The 5,307-nt window shown below is 36.8% G+C and overlaps 1 protein-coding gene across 2 annotated transcripts in view; it reads left to right on the top strand.

Annotated features, from left to right (window-relative positions):
• Positions 1-2,334: 2,334 nt before the first annotated feature.
• Positions 2,335-5,307, top strand: part of LOC107091989 (receptor-interacting serine/threonine-protein kinase 3-like) — an 18,525-nt gene continuing 15,552 nt past the window's right edge. For both annotated transcript variants that reach the window (XM_015386253.1, XM_015386252.1), the window contains exon 1: positions 2,335-2,470. The gene's annotated coding sequence lies outside the window, so the exon portion shown is untranslated. The remainder of the gene's footprint in view (positions 2,471-5,307) is intronic.

Genomic DNA, 5,307 nt, shown 5'->3' with positions numbered 1-5,307 from the left:
CTATCTCCAGCTGTCAATGGGCAAGAGGCGGGGTACACCCTGGACAGGTCTCCAGTCCATCACAGGGAAACACAGTGACAAACAGGACAAACCACCATTTACGCCCACACTCACACCTAAGGAGAATCTAGAGAAGCCAATTAACCCAACAGTCATGTTTTTGGACTGTGGGAGGAAGTCGGAGTATCCAGAGAGAACCCACGCATGCTCAAGGGGGAACATGAAAACTCCATGCAGAAAGACCCTGGGCCAGGAATAGAAGCCAGAACCTTCTTGCTGCAAGGCAGCAGTGCTACCCACTGTGCATTATAGACAGACTAAGATTTTTTCAGTGCAAAAAGTTTTCTATTTTTTTATTTTGTTATAGTTGCTGCTCTGAGTGGGTCGCTCTGTCAGCTAAAGGCATATTTTAATGAATAATTGACAATTATTCCAATAATTGATTTAATCACAATTAATTGTCTCAGCCCTACCGAGCACTGATCAAAACAGAGAAGAATAAGAAAACATCTAACAAAAGATTGAGGTTTTTATAAGGTTTATAATAGACTCAATAAAAGGGATAGGCTAGATTCATGTGATTGGACAAATTTTATTCAAATTAAGTTTTATTTAAACAACTTCAATCAGTTAAAACCATCCAACCAACTGGGAACTTCCCTACAGTTTAAACTGTGTTATTACACTACCAAAGAGGAGCTCTTCCTGCACCCTAAATGCACCAGGCAGTGTTATCACTCATCCTTCCTCCCAGCAGCTCTAAGACTTTACAACAATCACTGTTCCCAACGACCTTAGAAAGTTGCAACAGTCATGATGATTTTTACAGTTTCTATCTCAGTCAGGTAAATAACCTGCTGCTGTCATTTTGCACATCTCTGATGATGCTGCTATTTTCAAATATCCATTACTGTAAAAATGTCCATAGCTGTATATTGGTTATTTATCTCCAGTTGCACAGTTTTAATGTTAAAAACACATTACAGTACAGGATTTTATTTCTTTATTTTTTAACTCTTCACTATTATGTTATTCTTATACATTTTTAAGGTCCACATTTCTGTGACAATTTCTATAGTCTTTTTGCTGCTGTGAACGCCAGAATTTCCCCACTGTGGGACAACAAAGGAATTTTCTATTCTATTCTATTCTAATAACTTAAAAAGTAAATAACTTCAAAAGATTGAACTACCAACATTAGGTCCTGCTAAGAGCATAAGGAAACAGCAGATCCTCAGAGAGCCCAGACTAAGGGACTTAGTACAAGACACATAAAAAAAAGCTTTATTTCATGTATTTATATGCTATATCATACATCAGTCATTATGCAAAATTAAAAAAAAATTGTCCTTGACGTAGATAAATTGCCAGACTTTAAAATGCCTTTCCTGAGTGGGATACCTAATGTTTTACAGCATTTTTGTTGTCCATCCTATTTTACATGTTACCACATTTAAACTGCAGTTAGGAGGAAATATGACGACCATAATAAAATCATTATTACTTTAGATCCACTGATGTAGAACTCGCTCAGGGCCTGAGCGGAACTTGAATTTGGTTATCTCTGGTTGTCCCCTAATTTAAATCTGTATCTCCAAACTCCTGCTATTTCCCCTAAAACATTTTAGTCCTTCTAAAGATCTGACATCACTATAGGTAACGCTTGCTGTAATCTGTTGTGAATCACAAGTAGTTGTGTGGATGAGATTTCAGCACAGATAACCTCACACACACAAACACACCCTGAGACTTTGCTCTGTGGCTGCAGATGTTAAAACTAACCACTTTATGACCTTTAAATGTTATTTTCAGTCCGATTAGAGATTAATTATTCCTGAAAACTCTCAGAATTAAAAAGAAAAACAACAGCCTGGTTGGTTAGAGCCTCCTGTTCTTGATTTTATCAGTTTTGTTTTAATACTTCCTGTTAAAGTGTCAGGTCAGCTACCTGTGATAACACCCCCCTGTTTTAGTAGTTTCTACCGCCCTCTGCTGGCTGAATTAAAGCAAACCACTTAAGGAACTGGCTTGGGACACCACCTTATTTAAACACCAGCAAGAAATAATAATGAAAACAAATGGTAATAAAGAGTAGAATATATACAAATTAGGTTTAATTTGTTGGATTTTGGAATTTAAAGGTAAAATAAACTTTGATAATCTTTTTAAGCTTTGTTTAAAGTGGGCAAATATGGTTTATTCATTATTAAAACTCTATATAAACCCCTTAATTGGCTGAATTAGATGTATTGATAGCCAGACCAACAGTTAGAATAATCGACCCTGTTTATTGTGCAACCCCGGAAGCAGAAGTAAATGAGTTGGAAGGGACGGCTCTGACAGGTTTCACTTCTCTTTGAACCAACAGCTACAAACAGTGTGTTGAGCGTGGTTTAATGAGAGGGTTTTTACTCTCCTGAAACTCTTTCAGGACAGCTGAATGATGAGAGAGCAGAGCAAATCTCAAAGGGTGAGTAGTTCCCCTCTTTCTTTAGAAAACAAAATCACTGTGATCCTCCCAGAAGTGGGACCTTTTGCCTGAAACGTTGTTCATGGTTTCATTTGAATGAATAATGAATCTTTTTGAAGTCTGCTAATATGATTAAGCCATTCTTCAATAGAGCAGAATCTCAAAAAAAGTTTAGTAGAGGTTCTGATGTTAAGAAGCATTTTATTACAAGTGATTTATTTTTAAGTCATACTTTTCCACTGATAATCCTGGGCAACAAAAGAATATGCTTCCTGCCTACTGGGTGATGAGTAAAACAAAGTGCACTGGCATGTACAAACATTCAAGTTGTCTAAAAAAAATCTAAATGTTTGATAAAAGTAAAAAAATAAATAAAAATGGAACGGATTGGAAAAAGAAGCTTTGAGTTGAATTTTTGAAGTGCTGCATAGAAGCTAGAAATGACCTTTGTTCCACATCTTGGGACTTTCCTGAGAAACAGTCTAACCAAAGAAAATCCACTTTAGGTGGGGGATGATCTAAACCTTAGACTCAAGGGTTTAGGAGCTACATCTACAGGTTCAGTAAAGGTGTATAAATATTGAAAATGTACTGCGTTTCTGTATAAGTCTTACTAAAAGATCCTTAGATTTGATTAAGTAGTTCTAAAATAAAATTAAGAGAATAAAAAAAAGGAACAATAGACAGGAAAAAGAAACGGATGAGCTTTGTTTGCACAGTGACTTTCACTATTCAGTTCTTGCTGTAGCGACTTCCCCAACAACTGAATAAACTAAAGGTGAGACTTTGTTTTTCCAAAAATTATCCGTTTCTTTTCTCACGTTGACACTTTAATGGTGAACTTCTTTGCATGTTTGGGGTTTCCATATTCCTGGATAGTGCATGCTTATTGTAACTTGGTGAAACAGTTAAGGATGTTGCAGATATCATTTATAACTGTCCAAACCCTGAAACTCTGAAGCACTGCAGAGTCTCTATTAATTCCCTGCAGAATATTATTACATGAAGGTTAAAACAGTACCAGAGCTTTCAATATGATGATTCACATTCATTTATTTGAAAGAAGAATAAAATTACCAAGACTAAAACAAATAAAAATAAAAGGACTGTTTTATTTACTTTCTTTTTTTTAAGTTCAAATCCAAAATTATTTACTCTCTCAACCACAAACAGGATCAAAATGTTTCTGGTTTAGCTATTATAGAAGTCTCCTAAGCCTCCTAACGGTTTGTGCTCCACCTCACAGCACAGAGCTTCCTCTGTAAAATGGCTGCACTGCTGCTGCTGCTGCTGCTCAAATAACCTGCTGAAACTTGCTGAAGCAGCCTGGACTATCAAACAGGAATCTGGGAGGATTCTGATAACAACCCTGCTCAAAGCAAAACAGAGGCTTAACACCTGCACACGATGTTACCATGACAACCACTTATCTGTATACACTAAGGTAACTGGGATGGGACAATCATCATTTCCTTCAGTGCTCCCCAAACCTTTCAGCCTGTGACCCTAAAAATAACAACTCAACAGAGTGGCGACCCCCTAAAAATACATATAAGCAGCTAATTCTGTTATTATTTATACATTTAAAGTAAAGTAATATTAATTTTAAAACATCCACACTTTTAAAAATAGCGTTTGATGGATCATTTTAAAGTATTTAGTGGTGAGGATCCCCACCTGTCATGTGAGAGACTAAGGTTCGATTTCCTGATGGGGAGCTTGACTGTTAGTTCCTATTTCAATAAGCTATGTCTTCATTACATCATGTTGTTTTGCCGGGTTCTGCTGGAGATTTCTTCCTGTTAAAAGGGAGTTTTTCCTCTCCACTGTCGCTACAAACATGCTTAGTGTGAGGGATTGGTTTACCTTAGATACACTTTAAACTTTAAATCAATTTGACTATATGATCTGGTTGAACTGTAAAGTGCCTTGAGATGACATGTGTTGTGAATTGGCGCTATAGAAATAGACTGAATTGAATTGAACAACTTTTTGGATGAATGGATTAATAATCGGATAGCAAAAGGTGACTGAAGGGACATTATATACAGAATTTAAAACCAGTGAAGCCCAAACTTTGCTGTTTAAGGATAAGGATGCTAGATTGATCATAATGACAGAGAAAAAAAGGCCTTTCAACTTAGATGCAAGATATATACGAATATACTTATATGTTTTGTTATGGGGTTGCAAGTATGTTGCACTCTTACTGTTGGGGTCTCAGGGTTAAAATGCTAACCCTCCCTGCTGTAAGGCCAACTCTGAAACAAAAACTGTACTCTAATACTATTTACCTGATAAAGCAGAGTAATGGTTACAGAGATCAGCGCTGAGGGCCCAAATGGTTTTCATAAAGGCCCATCAACATGACGAAAACATGACGACTCATGGGTATGAGTATTTATTGACGGGACGAGACTAGAATAAAAATGTTAGCAGGTGGTCTGTCAGACCTTTAAAATGCATAATTGTGCTAAGCAGTATGATGCTGCATCCTGTTTGGTTACACCGCCCACCTGGCATGCAGTGGTGCACATTCTGCATGACCACAGATGGACCATTGCAGCAGCGGCAGGTGCTTAATTCTTACAAACTCTGCTCTTCCCTTGTGTGTCTAAAAGCATTCCTTTATCGTACATTTTGTTAGCTCTTAAGTCTGCTCTTTTAACTAATATGATGTGTTGAACTAGATCTGCTATTTTCACAAACTTTGTGAGACACTTCTGTATAAAGTAGGACATTCATTCGTATACAAGTTTGTTTTAATTTTTCAGTTTTCTGACCAACAGCAATGATGAACTGCACAGTAGCATTTTTTATTTGAAAATTGTAAAGGT

The sequence above is a fragment of the Cyprinodon variegatus genome, unplaced genomic scaffold (genome assembly GCF_000732505.1).
Source record: "Cyprinodon variegatus isolate N-32 unplaced genomic scaffold, C_variegatus-1.0 Scaffold361, whole genome shotgun sequence".
In the NCBI taxonomy this organism is placed as follows: domain Eukaryota; kingdom Metazoa; phylum Chordata; class Actinopteri; order Cyprinodontiformes; family Cyprinodontidae; genus Cyprinodon; species Cyprinodon variegatus.
This window is presented reverse-complemented; position numbering and strand designations above follow the sequence as displayed.